At 34.6% G+C, this 17,521-nt stretch overlaps 1 long non-coding RNA gene across 1 annotated transcript; it reads left to right on the forward strand.

Moving 5' to 3' along the window:
* The first annotated feature begins 16,662 nt into the window (after positions 1–16,662).
* Positions 16,663–17,170, forward strand: LOC131606972 (uncharacterized). Its single transcript, XR_009285143.1, has 2 exons — positions 16,663–16,798; positions 16,876–17,170. It is a non-coding gene; the product is annotated as an uncharacterized LOC131606972 (long non-coding RNA).
* The last annotated feature ends 351 nt before the right edge of the window (positions 17,171–17,521 follow it).

The following is a 17,521-nucleotide window of genomic DNA, read 5'->3' on the forward strand; positions in this document are numbered from 1 at the left end:
TGACAATGGTTATGATATAATCTTTAATCAAAAGTCTTGCAAGGCTGTAAATCAGAAGGATGGCTCAATCCTATTTACAGGCAAGAGGAAGAACAACATTTATAAGACAGATCTGCAAGATCTTATGAGTCAGAAGGTGACTTGTCTTATGTCTGTTTCTGAAGAGCAGTGGGTCTGGCACAGAAGATTAGGTCATGCTAGTTTGAGAAAGATTTCTCAGATTAACAAACTGGATCTTGTCAGAGGACTCCCTAATCTGAAATTCAAATCAGATGCTCTTTGTGAAGCATGTCAGAAGGGTAAGTTCTCCAAACCTGCATTCAAGTCCAAGAATGTTGTTTCTACCTCAAGGCCATTAGAACTCTTGCATATTGATCTGTTTGGCCCAGTCAAAACAGCATCTGTCAGAGGGAAGAAATATGGATTAGTCATCGTAGATGATTATAGCCGCTGGACGTGGGTAAAATTCTTGAAACACAAGGATGAGTCTCATTCAGTGTTCTTTGATTTCTGCATTCAGATTCAATCTGAAAAAGAGTGTAAAATCATAAAGGTCAGAAGTGATCATGGTGGTGAATTTGAGAACAGATCCTTTGAAGAATTCTTCAAAGAAAATGGTATTGCCCATGATTTCTCTTGTCCTAGAACTCCACAGCAAAATGGAGTTGTAGAACGAAAGAATAGGACTCTGCAAGAAATGGCCAGAACCATGATCAATGAAACCAATATGGCTAAGCATTTCTGGGCAGAAGCAATAAACACTGCATGCTATATTCAGAATAGAATCTCTATCAGACCTATTCTAAATAAGACTCCTTATGAATTGTGGAAGAATAAAAAGCCCAACATTTCATATTTCCATCCTTTTGGATGTGTATGCTTTATTCTGAACACTAAAGATCATCTTGGTAAGTTTGATACCAAAGCACAAAAATGTTTCCTTCTTGGATATTCTGAACGCTCAAAAGGCTACAGAGTATACAATACTGAAACATTGATTGTGGAAGAATCAATCAATATCAGGTTTGATGATAAGCTTGGTTCTGAAAAACCAAAGCAGTTTGATAATTTTGCAGATTGTGATATTGATATATCAGAAGTTGTTGAGCCAAGAAGCAACGCATCAGAAGCAGAGCTTCTCAGAAGCAAAGAATCTGAAGATCAAGTATCAGCTTCTCTGGAGAATTTAAGCATTTCTGAAGAACCATCTGTCAGAAGATCATCCAGACTCATCTCTGGTCATTCAGAAGATGTCATTCTTGGAAAGAAGGATGATCCAATCAGAACAAGAGCATTCCTTAAGAACAATGCAGACTGTCAATTAGGCCTTGTATCTTTGATTGAGCCAACTTCTGTTGATCATGCTCTAGAAGATCCAGACTGGATAATTGCTATGCAAGAAGAACTGAATCAGTTTACAAGAAATGATGTTTGGGATCTTTGTTCCTAGACCAGATGGATTCAATATAATAGGTACAAAATGGGTCTTCAGAAACAAGCCCAGAATGAGAAAATGAGAAGTTCTTATGTATGGGTATCTTCTGAAATGAAATTTTTTTTAAGAAGTTCTGATTGAAATCAATAAGAAATTGTGATTCTGTTATTACTAACGTTTCATTGTCTAAGTTGATTCAGAATCTTTTTAAAAGCAAAACAGCTGTAACTGGCTATCCAGATGGTAAACACGTGTTCACTATTCCTGGACAAGCGTGCGTGCAGTTGAGGGGACGTCTACTTAGGTAACTGTGCAAATCACGTCTTTTGTCATTATTATCTCTCCTCACGTCACGTAACATTAAATGTTTTTCATCATTTACTCTCTTTCAGTTTTCTTTTTATATTCTTCAAACGTTTTTTTTCCCTCTTATATTTCTCTCACTTTGCATTCAGTTTCTTTTTCGTTCTCTCTCTTTGCATTCATATCATAAACCCTAGCAGTTTCCAATATCTGCAACTTCATCATGAATCCATCGTCAAGCTCTGGGAATCAAGATAATGATCGGAAACAAAAGAGAAAGGCAACTGCTGAACCAGAAACCAAACCAAAAAGAGTAAGGATCACCTATGACCCTCTCAAAGTGAACCCGTTGGAAGCTATGATGTCTGGAAATTACTCTAGACGTGTGTATCAACCCCTTGACGGTACCCCTCAATCACCTCCCTCTTCACAGACCTCCACCACCTCTTCCTCCTCATTCATCCTCTCGGAACCACTTTCTTCACCATCTGATATCTCCTCTCCTTCAACCCATCCATCAGATATTTCTTCATCTCTCTCACACCCTTTTCCCACCAGAACACCTAATCCCTATAGTGTTGTTTTTCCCGACTCCAGGTTCACTGTCAACCCTCCAACCCCTACCACTCAATCATTTCTGGAGCTTTTACATTCTGATATAAATGGCTGGTTGGAGATTCTGGGTGCTGCTCACCTTAACCATCTGGATGAGTATGCTACAAGCAACCTTTGGGATACCTTTCGTCAGGATTTTCTGGTTAGGGCTACAGACACTCAGAGAAGGATCATGTCTGAAGCTCCTGGTATTCGTGGTCTTCGGTTGGAAGTTGGTGAAAGCAGCTATCACCATTTCATCAGGAACAGAAGTGTTCTTGAGAAGAAGATACCTGCAGATGAGTTGGAAGAAGAAAATCTCTGCAGAGACATCGTGGTGTGGAAACCATGGTTTCCTGTGCTGACTGGAGATTTTCAGTGGCTGTTTAACTGGTTCAGAATGAACTCTTCTGAAAAAGCACCTCACATGGTCTTTCCAGTAGTGGTTTATCCTGCTGAAGTTGCTGGTCCTACTCCTCCAACAAACCTAGCAGCCATTCTTCAAGCGTTGGAAGTTGGAACTTCTGAGCTGCCTGAACCAGAATATGCTAAGGCTACTTCTGAGTCAGACTCAGATGAGGAAATGGAAGATGCACAAGCTGAAGATCTCCCAGAAGATCACCCTGCTGAGATTGCTGTCCCTTTTGGCAGAAATTCAGGTGCCTCTTCTTCTGGTGAAACCTCAGCTCTGATGGAGACCTTGGAAGCTCTTCATCAGAATCAAGCTATGCTGACTTCTCGTTTGGACGCGCAAGAAGTAGCCAATGCTGAGTTTCGCTCCTTCATGGCAAAGCAAGCTACAAGCACTGACGGGATTCATGATGTTCTGGCGCGGATTTTGCGTAGGCTAGGATCTTAGTCCTTTGGTCTGTGTAGTTTTCTTTCCTTGTTGCATCTGTTTTCCTGCATTCCTCTTTTGTAATCTTTCTTGTTGAAATCAATGAAAAGTTTCTTTGTTTTTACATTCCAGTGATTTTATTTGTCGTTTTATTCATCTGAATCTTTTGAATTATTCTTTTTGATGTTATGACAAAAAGGGGGAGAAGATAAATGATAAATGATTTGATTAATCTATCAGTTGCTGGGTAAAGCTCCCACACATTTACTAACAAGAACTGCAAGTTCTATATGGTTTAAGTGTTTTGCAGGTATAAAGAAGTGAAGAGAATCTTCAAAGCAAACACAAGAAGCAAAACCATAAGAAGTGTTATTCTGTAAAAAGAATAAGCTCATGGAAACTGAAGCAAGCTAAGTGCTGTCAAGCTTCAGAAATCAGAAGCAAGAAAGAAGAATGAATCAGAAGCACTGATAATAGAATTTGATCCATATTTGTCTATTTGCTCTGACAAAATTCTATTTGCTCTGATACATTATTTTAGCCTATATGGCTCTGATACATATCATGTGTTCTAATATACATTTTATGTTCTGACTCGTTCATGCTGACTTTTGTCGTTTAGTTTTTGTTCTGTAACATTTCAGGATGTAGAGATGCTCTGATGATGCTCTGGTACATTCAACAATGTTCTGATACAAATCTAGCATGAAGTGATGTTGGTAGAAATTCAAAGCTCTGAAGCTATCCGAGGGAAGCAGAAATCAGAAGCTGTGAATGTTCTAAAGATCCAGAAAACTCAAGTTCTGAAGCTGTCCTAAATGGAAGCAGAAATCAGAAGCTGTGAATGTTCTGAAGATCAAAGAAATTCAAGTTCTGAAGCTGTCCTAAATGGAAGCAGAAATCAGAAGCTGTGAATGTTCTGAAGATCAAAGAAATTCAAGTTCTGAAGCTGTCCTAGATGGAAGCAGGAATCAGAAGCTGTGAGTGTTCTAGGGATCTAAAGAAATTCTAGTTCTGAAGCTGTCCATTGGAAGCAGAAGTCAGAAGCTATGAATTCTCTGAAGACAGAAGCTTATGTGATCGTCTCTACCGAAATAATCAGGGAAGTCTTTTATTAAAGTTCTTCGAGTATTTATTTCAGGGGGAGATTATTTATCTCAGGGGGAGATTGTTAATCTCAGGGGGAGACATATTCATATGCTTGCTATAGCTGTGTAATTTGTCTTTTGCCGTCTGCTCTTTCTGATCGCAAATTCATATCATTTATATATGTTTTTGTCATCATCAAAAAGGGGGAGATTGTTAGAACAAGATTTGTTCTGATCAATTATCTTAGTTTTGATGATAACAATAATATGAATTTTGCTTAAGATAATATGGTACTCTAATCCAATGCAATTTCCTTTTCAGGAAATATATAAAGAGTATGCATAATTCAGCGCTCAGAAGCTTTGTCTCAAAGGGTTCAGCATGCAACATCAGAACATGGTCTGGCAAGACATCAGAAGATGGTCGAAGCAGAATCAGAACATGGGTCTATGGAAGCATCAGAAGAACATGAGATCAGAAGCACTGAAGTTCTGATGGTATCACGCACAGAAGCACTTCAAGGTCAGAAGATCAGAAGATGCTTTGCACCAAGCTGTTTGACTCTGATGATATTCAAACGTTGTATTCACAAACATCAGATCAGAAGGAAGTACAAGTGGCAAGCTACGCTGACTGACAAAAGGAACGTTAAAAGCTATTAAAGGCAACGTCAGTAGACACAGCGTGAACAAGGCTCGAGGTAGTTGACAAAAGCGTATAACATTAAATGCGATGCTGTACGGAACACGCAAAGCATTAAATGCACTCAACGGTCATCTTCTCCAACGCCTATAAATATGAAGTTCTGATGAGAAGCAAGGTTAACGATTCTGAACAAAAACAACTCATATTAACTTGCTGAAACTCTGTTCTATTCAAAGCTCAGAATCTTCATCTTCATCAAAGCTCACTACATTGCTGTTGTAATATATTAGTGAGATTAAGCTTAAACGTTAAGAGAAATATCACAGTTTGTGATTATAGCTTTTAAGAAGCAATTGTAATACTCTTAGAATTGATTACATTAAGTTGTAAGGAACTAGAGTGATCGTGTGGATCAGAATACTCTAGGAAGTCTTAGAGGGTATCTAAGCAGGTTGTAACTAGAGTGATCGTGTGGATCAGAATACTCTAGAAATCTTAGAGGGTATCTAAGCAGTTGTTCCTGGAGTGATCAGTGTGTGATCAGAAGACTCTGGAAGACTTAGTTGCTGACTAAGTGGAGAACCATTGTAATCCGTGCGATTAGTGGATTAAATCCTCAGTTGAGGTAAATCATCTCTGTGGGGGTGGACTGGAGTAGTTTAGTTAACAACGAACCAGGATAAAAATAATTGTGCAATTTATTTTTATCTGTCAAGTTTTTAAAGCTACACTTATTCAAACCCCCCCTTTCTAAGTGTTTTTCTATCCTTCAATTTTATCCTGCCCAAAAGGAGTTAGGGGCGGTCTTGTAACTCCATGTTGTTTTGTTCTTCTATAAATAGGAGTTTCTGGATTCGTTTTGAGCATCCAACTTAGTTTTCAGCACTAAGCCTATACTTACTTTGTAAACGCAATAATTCTTCACATCGAGGGATTATTGTACAGTAGTTGTGATTAGGTTGGAGCACTTTACTTTAATCTTGTCGCCATTTTTGTTTTAAGCCAAGTTTATTTCTCAATTGTACCAGATTAAAGCCTCTAATTTAGAGCAGGTTCCTTATTTCCAGTCCTTGCATTTACTTGTTATATATCTTGTCTTGTTTGCTTTACTTTATTTATTATCTTGCTTTGTTTTTATTTCTACTTTAACATGACAAATTTCGATATATCTATTTCCATTACCATGTTTGGCTAAATCTTTAAAGGTTAGAATGTGAGGATCATCGTTGTGATAATATTCCATATGTTATCTGTAGAAATACTTTAGGGTTTGTTTTGATTTTTAATACAAGTTTTCATTATTAATTTCGTTGGATAAGATCGAAAGTCGTCTAACTATCAAAGTTAAACTTGGTTAGCTTTAACTATTCAAAAAGGGGCGAAAGCGTTTTGTCTAGTTAATTAGGAATCCTTAACACTTTTAGAAAATTATTTTGAAACTGTTTGCGGATGTGTTCATAGGTTTGAAATCTGGTTCTATGAGCGAAAGCCATGAACCTCTTTTTAGTTAAGTATTTCAAGTTAAAACTAATTTTTCAACTAAGTCAAGAAACCAATTTCTTAAAAATAGGTTTACTACTTTAACGTAATAAGCACCTTTTATAAGTGACAATAAAAGTCATTAATTAGAGAGTAAGCTCGGTTCTTAGTACGCGAAAACGAGAAGTTCGCGTTAAATTGATTCTATTCAAAATTAGGAAATATTACCCCATAAGTAGTCATATTTAGGAACAATCGGAGTATTATCTAACTGATGTAAATTACATTCGAGCCTATCTTTTTATTTGAATTTACATATTTTTTTTACTACTCTTTCAATGGTGCACTCGAACATTGATTTGATTCGCCTTAGATAAACACCTTAACAATAGAAATCGATAAATTGGCATTTGATCTCGGTGGGAACGATAATATTTTGTAGTACTCTGACGTGATTCACACACTTGCGATTTACACCACATCAGTATCCTGATAATCTAATTGATCCTCCGTCTCATGCTACTCCTTTGACCGAACCCCTGTTCTTCAAAGCTTTCACTCCTTTTGACATCAAGTAAAATCATCTATAATGGGAAATTATGCTCAAATTAAGTACATTAGTTGACTTTCTTTATAATTGCATCTTTACTGTGCTGAAAGTTATCTTTCTAATCCTTCGCAGTTGTCATCATGTTGTATCTTTATTATGTTAAGTATATTTTTTTCTCCTTTATAGTCAAAACAAAAAACATGTTGCATCTATCACACTGATCATCTGTTATATTCTTTTATAGTCAAAATAACACTTTGTTGCATCTTCAATATGATGAATGTTTGTTCTGTACTTTGAAGTTGACGTTATGTTGCATCTTTATCATGCTGAATACCTATTTTGTTCTTCAAAGTTGTCAACATCAAAATAACAACCTATTATATGCAAAACAAGGATCCAAAAAACATACAAAAATGCAAAGTTTAAATTCTGTCGAGGCTAGCTCCTTCGGCAGCTATACATTTCGATTCCTACATGTATTTCAAAAAATACTTATTGTATACGATTCTCTATCAAATACAGCGCATACAGACTCTTTCGAGTTCTTGCTTTGACACAAAGAATTATATATTCAACATAATTTTACTTAACAAACATGTGTTAATTGAGTTAAATGAGTATAATCAACTTGTCTTGAATTCATCTTTGACTTTGACGGTAGCATTAATATATATATATATATATATATATATATATATATATATATATATATATATATATATATACACACACACACACACACACACATTAACGTAGACACATTGTTGATATTTATAAAATTATTAATTAATTAAGAATAATAATAATAACACTAATAATAATAAGGGTTACATATGTTTTTGGTCCTCGTAAATATTCCAAATTTCATTTTTAATCCCTTAAAATGTTTCCTTCAAATAATGGCCCTCTAAAATTTTAATTTTAATTTTTGGTCCCTCCTGCCAAATTGTCGCTAAAACTGTTGCTAATTTAGTCGCTAAGTAAAAAACCATCTCTAAAACCGTCTCTAAGTTGCAGGAGACTAAAATTAAAAATTTTAGGAGGACCATTCTTAAAAGAAATTATTTTGAAGTACTAAAAATGAAAATTTATATATTTAGGAGGACCAAAAATATATTTGGTGAACGTCTATGCCGCTTGTAATAGGGCGGATAGGATGCATCTTTGGGAGTCGATCTTATTAATTAAGAATAAGAGAAGTCATGAAGAATGGTGTGTGGTGGGAGATTTTAATGAAGTCTTGAGTAGAGAAGAGAGAATTGGAGAGGGAGGCTATAGGGACAATAAAGGTATGGGGGAGTTCCGGAGTTTTGTTGAACAAATGGATCTTATTGATGTTAATTGTGTCGGTGGGAAATTCACGTGGTTCAAAGACAACGGAAAGGCTATGAGTAGATTGGATAGATTTTTATTGTCGAAGAATATGATAGAAAAGTGGGAGGTGGTTGATCAAAGGATTGATAGTAGAGACATCTCGGATCATGCTCCTATTCGTCTTAATGTGGGGAGAATTGATTGGGGTCCTAAACCTTTTTGTTTTAACAATACTTGGTTTAAGCATGAAGACTTTAAATCCTTTGTTGAAATTGAATGGAAGAAGTTGAATGTTAAAGGAAGGGGGGATTATATTCTTATAGAAAAATTGAAGTTGTTAAAGAATAGGCTTAGGGTGTGGAACAAGGAGGTTTTTGGGTGGATTGATCTAAAAGTGGAAGAAGCGAGGGAGAAGATTAATGATCTTGATAAGGAGATTGAGATGAACATGGGGGGAGATAATGAAGAAGGTGTTAGTAGTAGAAGATTGGCAACCAAAGACTTTTGGGATTGTTTGAACTTGAAGGAAAGTATGCTTAGGTTGAAATCTCAGAATCTTTGGTTGAAGGAAGGAGATAAGAATTCTAAATTCTTCCATAATTATTTGAAGGAGAGACAAAGGAGAAAAGCTATATCTTCCTTGGAGGGTGTAAATGGGAGAATAGAAGGTGTCGATAACATTAAAGAAGAAGTTCGAAGTTACTTTTCCGAGTTCTTTAAGGAGGAGGTTAGTGAAAGACCGACCCCCGGATGGACTTGAGTTTAATAGTTTGAAAGAAGGGGATGTGAAGTGGTTGGAAAGATGTTTTTCGGAAGAGGAAATAAAAGAGGCGGTGTGGTCTTGTGACGGAAATAAAAGTCCCGGTCCGGACGGCTATACTTTAGAGTTCTTTAAACTAAATTGGGAGGTGGTGAAGAACGATGTTTTTCTTTTTGTTAAGGATTTCTTTGGTAGGGCGAAACTAATCAAATCTTGCACGTCTTCTTTTATCACTCTTGTTCCTAAAGTTAGGAATCCTCAAGCCTTACATGAATTTAGACCGATTTGTTTGGTTGGAAGTTTGTACAAGATATTGGCGGCTAGGCTTAAGAGGGTGGTTGGTAATCTTGTTTCTAGTAATCAAACGGCTTTTATAGAAGGAAGGAATATAGCGGATGGGGTGGTTGTGGTTAACGAGGTGTTGGATTTTGCCAATAGAGAAAAAAGAAGTTGTGTGGTTTTGAAAGTCGACTTTGAAAAGGCTTATGATAGAATAAGTTGGAGTTTTGTTAGATATATCTTTAAGAGAATGGGGTTTGGTGACCGGTGGATGAGATGGATGGAGTGTTGCATCTTTAACAATTCTATGTCGGTTCTTGTCAATGGGAGTGCAACAAAAGACTTTAAGGTGGAAAGAGGTCTTAGGCAAGGTGATCCGTTGTCTCCGTTTGTGTTTGTTTTAGTTATGGAGGCTCTTACGGCTTTGATGAAGAAATCTAAGGATATTGGTGAGTTCCGGGGTTTTAGATTAAATGATGGTGTTGAGGTTGATTTACTTCAATTTGCGGATGATACGGTTATTTTGGCTGAAGGAGATACCGCGAATTTATGGAGTATGAAAACTATCCTTAGAGGTTTTGAGTTGTTATCGGGGTCCCGTATTAATTTTCATAAGAGCAATCTTTATGGAATTAATGTGGGGGATTGGTATTTGGAAGCGGCTTCTTCCTTTTTATGTTGTCAAGTGGGCTCTCTACCTTTCAAATTTCTTGGTGTTAGGGTAGGAGGCAATCCAAGGAAATTATCTATGTGGAAGGACCTTTTAGTGATGCTTAGAAAAAGACTAAATGTTTGGAGGGGTAAATATCTCAATATGGCGGGGAGAGTGGTGTTGTTAAACTCGGTTCTTAGCTCCATACCGATTTATTCGCTCTCTTTTTACAAAGCTCCTAAGAAGGTGGTGTACGAAATTAAGTCTATTCAAAGCAAATTCCTATGGGGAGGAATCGATCTCAAGAAATCTATCTATTGGGTGGGTTGGGATACGGTGTGTAAATCTCGGAAAAAAGGGGGTTTGAGAGTTAAAAACGTGGAGTTAATGAATGTGGCTTTGCTTAGTAAATGGAAGTGGCGTATATTAATGGAGAAGAAGGCGGTGTGGAAAGATGTGTTAGAATCTAGATATGGCAATATTAAACTTAAGGTGTTAATAGGAGATGTTTCCGTGTTGTCTAATAAAGATTCCTTTTGGTGGAGAGATTTAATTATTTCGGATAACTATGAGAAGCTCCTTTTTGATCACTTCACAGGTGCAATTAAATGTAATGTAGGTAGTGGTGATCACATTCCATTGTGGTATGCGAATTGGGCGGACAATTGTTCATTGATGGAAGGTTTTCCCGATTTATTCTTCTTGTCTGATAACCATGTGCAATTTGTCAATAATGCAGGGGTATATGATGGAGGAAGAAGGTGTTGGGATTTTGAAAAGTGGTTCGGTGTGGGGAGCCATATAGCGGCAGTAGCGAAGGGGTTTTTTTTATATAACAGTCCAGTTCAAGAGGGGGAGGAATTTGTGGACAACATTCATTCTGCAGGGGCGGTGTCGGCCTCGGTTTTTTGCCATACCTCTCGCGGAGAGATAGGCGAACTGACTCTTTTCTATTTCTGCTTTTGTGTTTTTGAAAATCAGAGAGTCGCCATCGACCTTTTATTTTATCCTATTAAGGAAAGGTTTATAAAAGAAATAGAAAAAAGACCTTTAAGAAATTCTGGGTAAGGGGGTAGGTTATACAAAGGGAAGGTGTTAGCACCCTTTGTATCCATGGTTATCCATGGGCTCTTTAATTTGCTTAGCTCACTTGTTTTCAATTATTTTTCTATTGCCTTGAAATGCTCGTATGTGGTTTCAAATACCTTTGTAAATTGACTTTGTAATGATCCTTGTGCGGATGTATACAAAGTGTTTTTATCTTTCAAAAGATGTTTTGAAAAAAAGAACGTTAACTTCGTAATGATCCTTGTTTAGATATATACAAAGTATTGTCTTTTTGAAAGTTTTATTTTGAAAAACAATGATATATGAGAGATTTGTTTGTTTTTTTATTTGAGCAAGCAAATTAGGAGGTCTACCCTGAGTTATAAGGTTTTTATCCCATTTCCTTTAAAAAACTATCCTTTCACCGGATATAAACAAAAGTTCGATTTTGTATTTGAATTTGATTTTTTGATTTTGAAAAGAGTGAAAGAGGGATTACCCTAAGAGGTGCAAGTGTGATTGTGTTTGGATTCAGGTATTTTATCTTTGAAGTTAGTGGTCTAACGATTCAATTTTATCTTTGGCATACACGCAGTTTATATGTGCTGGAATTTAAAATGCGGAAATGTAAAATGCGGAAAGTAAATCTACGCTATTACATCGATTGTGCAGGAAATGTAAACTACGCTATTTACATGAATTTGACAACCTATACACTTGATCTATGAATTTAAATTGCAATAAAATAAAAGAAATGTTTTTTTGATTTTTTTGATAATTGATTTTAATTAGGAATAATGCATGATTAATTTAATTAAAATGAGAAAAAGATGGAAATAAAATTTAAACCTAAAAATTAAGTTCAAAACATGTTCAAAATGCTTGCTAATTAATTTTAAAACAAAACTAATTTTTTTTGAATTTTTGAAATTTGATTTGAAATTTATTAAGTTAATTAATACATAATTATACAAATAATTATACAAATAATTAAAACTTAAAGAGAAAATTATCCTAAATATATACAAAATTAGTTTATAATATATAAAAAATATTTAATATAAAGAACAATTTTTTATGATTTTTTTTGATTGGTTAAAATAATTAAATAGCAAATATATAAATATATACTAATTAATTATGCAAAAAATTTAAATTATGAAGAAAAATAAAATATTTTTGTATCAAAAAATAATATATTATTTTATCAACCTAGAAATGTTTTTTTTGTATTTTTTTGATTTTTTTAACTATTTTTAAATAATTTAGCAAAGAAAATTAAATAAAGTAAAAAAATATTAAGTTTGATTCAAGTGTGGTGGGCAGTAGGGTTTATGGTGTGGTTGCTAGGAGTGCATCAATGGATCAGTCAACTATTAAAAGTCTCAGGTGGGACCCACGCGAGCTGACCAACGAATAGAAAGAGGAGAAGATGCCACGCGAGTGGTCAAATGGTCCTCTTTACTGTTCATCATCTTCTTCACTTTACCTATGGATTTTGCTGCGGATTTAGCAGCCAAATTACCTGCGGATTTTTCTTTCTTTTTCCATGCTTTTGGGAACCTGCAAAAACGTGAGAATAAATCCACAAGAACAACCCAGATCCACTAAATGGCATGCTGGGAGTTCATTGGTGTTGTTAGTTTCGACTGAAACCCTCTCCATCTATGAAAACGAAAGCTTTACATTCTTGGAGTTCAAAAATGGCACACGATGCTTTAGGGTTCATGGCTCACATGTGATACGTTGGATCATCTCTAAATCATGTTAGGAACCCATAGAAACCATTAAATTATATTAAAAATCATTGGAACACGAGATATTAAAATTGAAAAATTAATGGAATATGGAAGAATGGCTATGCATGTTCTATGTACAAACAAGCAAGACTAGTGGTTAGAACCTGTTCAATAATAGTTCAGGAGAAGATTGAAGTGTTTATTTGAAGTTGATAAGAGCTTATACAAGGAAAACGAAAATTTACAAAGTATTTGATATTTTGAGTTTTTTTATGAATTTGATGGCTATGCTCTTGCTCTTTTCGTGTCTCTTCCCTTTGATGGAGTATGCTAGCCTTTATATAAGCCAAGAGGTGCTTACAAACTAAGCTAGAAGCATTTATGTCTTTGTTGAAATTTTGATTTTTAAATATTAAAAATCTTTGAATATTTGACTAAGCTTGCTCTCCTTTACTCCTCTTGCCTTGTACTTCATTTTGCTGCAGAAAAATGAAGATTCCTTGATGAGTCATGCTTAAGATTTAAGCTATGCATTATCCTTCCATTTTCCTTTTTCAATTTAATCTTAAACATGATAAAATTAAATCAAAAATGGAACAAAAATGATGTGGGCTTTGTCTTGGTCGTGGGAGGCCCATTATATCATGGTAAACATGTTTGAACTATGAAAACTTGGCCCCATTTGGAAAAAATACATTTTTTATCAATGTTGGTTTTATGCATTTTCCCAAAATTTAGCCAACTTCAACAAGGTGTAAATCCCTCAATTTTTGTCATATGAAGAATATCTTGCACTTTTTGGAAACCTCAAAGAGTCCTATAACCAATGTCTTTGGTCTCATGTAAAAATGATTTTTGATGCTCCTTGTGTGTCCTTTTGAAAAAAGTGTCTTTTTGTTGACTTTGAAAATGACATGTAATGTCTTTGTCCATATTTTTCAAATGGTGAATCTAATGACCATGGGACCAATTTCATTTGAAATATAATTGAATTTCCTTTAAAATGAGCTTTGGTTTGAATTTTTTGGATGAAGGATGAGAGAGTTATGACCAGTCAAAGTTCAGTTGACTTTTCAGGTGAAAACCCTAATTTTGAATCTTAGGGTTTTGTTGATTTTTGATCTTTCCTGGATGAATTATGATCATCCAATGATCAAATGATGAATCCTTTGACAAAATATGGATGTTGACAAAAAAATTCATTTTTGACTGACTGTTGACTTTTTTGGTCAAACGGGTCGTCTGTTGACTGTTTGAGCTGCTGACGGTGCGTCTGAGTGAATTGAAGTTTGAAAATTTGTATGATGGTACTTTGAGATATATGGAGGTCCATGAAATCCATTTGAGGTCTCAAAAACTTGTTTCTCCTGAAAAAACAATAAACCCTAATTAGGGACTGTTTGTGTAGGAGACAGTTAAGCGTACCTGATTTTTGTGCAGTGCTGAGTCTCTGCTAATCATGCGATATTCAGAAGACTTCTAGGACAAAAATCTTGGAATTTTGAAATGCAAAAGTTTGATTTTATTGATGGTACAAGACACGGAGAATTGTACTGTCAGCAGTTTGACTGTCAACTGACTATTCAGGTATTAATGTAGCAGTTAGAGTGAAAAATCAACAGTCAAAGTTAATTTTCTTTTTGTTGTTTTTGTTTTATGTGAAAGATGAAAGTTTATTTACATGACTTGTTAAAAAACACAGACATAATAAATAACTAATATTTACTGTACGCGAGCAAAATTACCGATAATAACCTTGAAAATCATTTAATGCACAGAAAAATAAATATTTGACTGGCAGAAAACACACAAAATATTATCTAAATAATTAAGCAACAGTATGACAAATAGTACAACATTTAATACAGACGGTACAAAATATTACATACTATAATGAACGGTACGACGAGTAAACGGTACATTTAAGAAATAGGAGATACGGCAAACTTTAAGAATGACGATTGATAACCCATGCTACAAATAATAACATGTAGATGATTGGGAGTGTAAGCATCCCAGGTCCACATTTTTCAGGGCTATGTAGACAGAAGAAAGACATGATTATCACCACGACGGTGATGATCATAAGAAAACACGTCTCTATCCGCTTCGCCATTTTTGCCGGGGGGTGCAGAGAAAATGAATATGAAGTAGAAATTTGAGAGATGAGTTAGAATTTGATGTGAGATTTTATGAAAAAAATGAGAGGTATTTATAGAATGGAAAGAAGGATAGAGACATTGGGGAATGAAGTGATTCCGTACCAAAGGAAAATTTGAGTGGAGGTAAGATTTGAAATAAAGTGTATGATAATGTTGGGAAAACGAGAGATGTATAGAATAAAGTTAGGATTTGATTTTTTTAAAAAAGAAGATTTGAAAAGAGATTTTGAAAATAATGGAATATAGTACAAAAGTTAGTGGGAAACAAAAAATCAGTAATAATTTACTTGTTTACCAGTACAGTCTGAATCCCCGGACTCTGCGCCTGCAAAAGATTTATCTCTGTACCAATTGTGTCAGTACTATTTATCTGTAAATAAATATCAAACAAATAGCGTGTGTGAAGTAATAAACAGTAATTGGCGTTTGCGTAAGAATAAATTTAACAGCGAGCCAAAATACCGTATAAGAAAGATTCTAAAAACCAAGTATTCATAAATCAGGATAAAAATCCAAGATTATATGAAATTCTTAATTTTTAGATTGAAGTTTTCTTGAAAAAAGATGCGGGCAAATTTTGGGGTATAACAGGCGGACAGCAGTCTTTGTGAGACTGCCACTGCTGGGTTTTTGGTGTCTCAGCCGGTTCTGGTTCGGGCTGGTACGGCTGCCAGCAGGGTTGCTGTAGGAGCGGACAATTCTGTTGTCACGGATCAAGGTAAATAGTCAGACCTGGGCTGTTTCTTTAAAGCGTTTGGAGGCTATTTTGTAGCGCACGGAGGTGCATGTTTTAAAGGAGGATTCTTTTTCTTGGAAGTTGACATCGAATGGTAGCTTTTCGGTGAAGTCATGCTATGATCATTTTTTGGCAATTCTTTCCGGAAATCCTATGGAGGCTAATAAGGTTAAGGCCTTATCTTATCTTTGGAAGAGTTTTGCTCCTTCTAGAGTTTTACTTTTTGGTTGGAGATATATTCTTGATAGAATACCGACAAGGGATCAATTGGTGAGAAGGGGTATCTTGAGAGAAGGTGTTGATTCTTTATGTGCTCTTTGTTTATTGGAGGAGGAATCTATAGAGCATTTATCTTTTTTCTTGTAGGGTTGCTTCTAACATTTGGAGAAGGGTTTATATGTGGCTAGAGTTGGTCGAATTTATGTCTCTTGAGGACTTTGTGACCTTCTTCTATAATTGTGATAAGATTTCTTGTTTGAATAAGAGGGCGATTGTGGCTATAGTTTGGCTCGCTACGGTTTGGTCTATTTGGCTAAAACGTAATGCGGTGATTTTTAAGCTAGAATCTTTTAGTTTCTCCGAATGTATGTCGGAGTTAGTCTTCAACTCATGGTGTTGGCTTTGTAACTCTTCTAAGAAGGTGAACAATTGTAACTTTTACTATTGGAATATTTTACCTCTTGAGTGTTTTGAGAGGTAGGAGCTTTCCGTTTTGTTTCGGGTAGGAACATCCTTTTTGCTCCTTTTAATTCCATTGCTTATTTAAAAATAAAAAAAAAAACTATATATTTTTTTTGTTTTATGACTTTGCATTTTCTCTCATGAAAGGTTATACCATAATTAAAACTGGTAAGAATGAATTCTGATGATGGATAAGTTTTTTAATTTATCTCCTAATTATATGTATTAAATGGACAAATACATGACACATTGATGTTGCTAAAAGCCATTTTATACATTATTTAAAATTTAGGATGTATTTTTCTAAAACTCTATAATTTCTATACGTCAATATAAATATCTTTTACTGAAGCTTGAAATTTTAATTAAAAGTGATACAAGCTAATGATATTTGAACCACACAAATGGAAAAGAATATCGTTAAGGTTTTCAAAATAGTTTACGTTATGATTATTATTATTTTTCTACTTCTTGATGCAAATGAAAGTTATGGTAAGCGATTTTCTAAACCTTTTTAAATGTATTCACTTATTTTTTTACTGATTTAGTACATTAATCTTCTCTCTCAGTTGTTATTACAGAGACAGATGTTCCATGTAAAGTACGTCAAGATTGTTCTAAAACTTTGTGTACTTTTGGCTCTTCACGAAAATGTAATCGAGCAGGTTATTGTGTATGTGTTTCACACGTTCTCGATTAGATATTATGTTGGCATCCAATAACTCAATTTCTTATTTAATTTTTATAATTTTATGAAACTTGTAGTTACTTTCTTATTTAATTTTTACAATTTTATGAAACTTGTAGTTACTACTTTGTAAGTTAAAATGATACAAATAAAATGAAATATAACATTAATGCCTACTTTATCAGTCGTCTTCTTTTCTCTTAATTTTGAGACACTATCACGACATTTTCAAATTGTCTTTTCAATTCCAATGCTTAATAGAATTGTTTTTAGTAGTACTATAATTTTGTTTGGGTAAATAATAAAATTTCAAAAAATATGTGATTATTATATTTATTTTAATTGCAATTTTTAATTAAATTTCTTAAAAATTAAAAAATAAAATTTAATTTTAACTTTTAATCATCATTACATTTATTATTTTTTTCATTTTAAAATCACAGTACCACGACCTTCTCAAATTGTCTTCTCAATTCCAGCTTAATATAATTTTTTGTGCGTAGTAATGTAATTTTGTTTGGACAAAT

This window comes from Vicia villosa, linkage group LG5 (genome assembly GCF_029867415.1).
Source record: "Vicia villosa cultivar HV-30 ecotype Madison, WI linkage group LG5, Vvil1.0, whole genome shotgun sequence".
Lineage (NCBI taxonomy): Eukaryota > Viridiplantae > Streptophyta > Magnoliopsida > Fabales > Fabaceae > Vicia > Vicia villosa.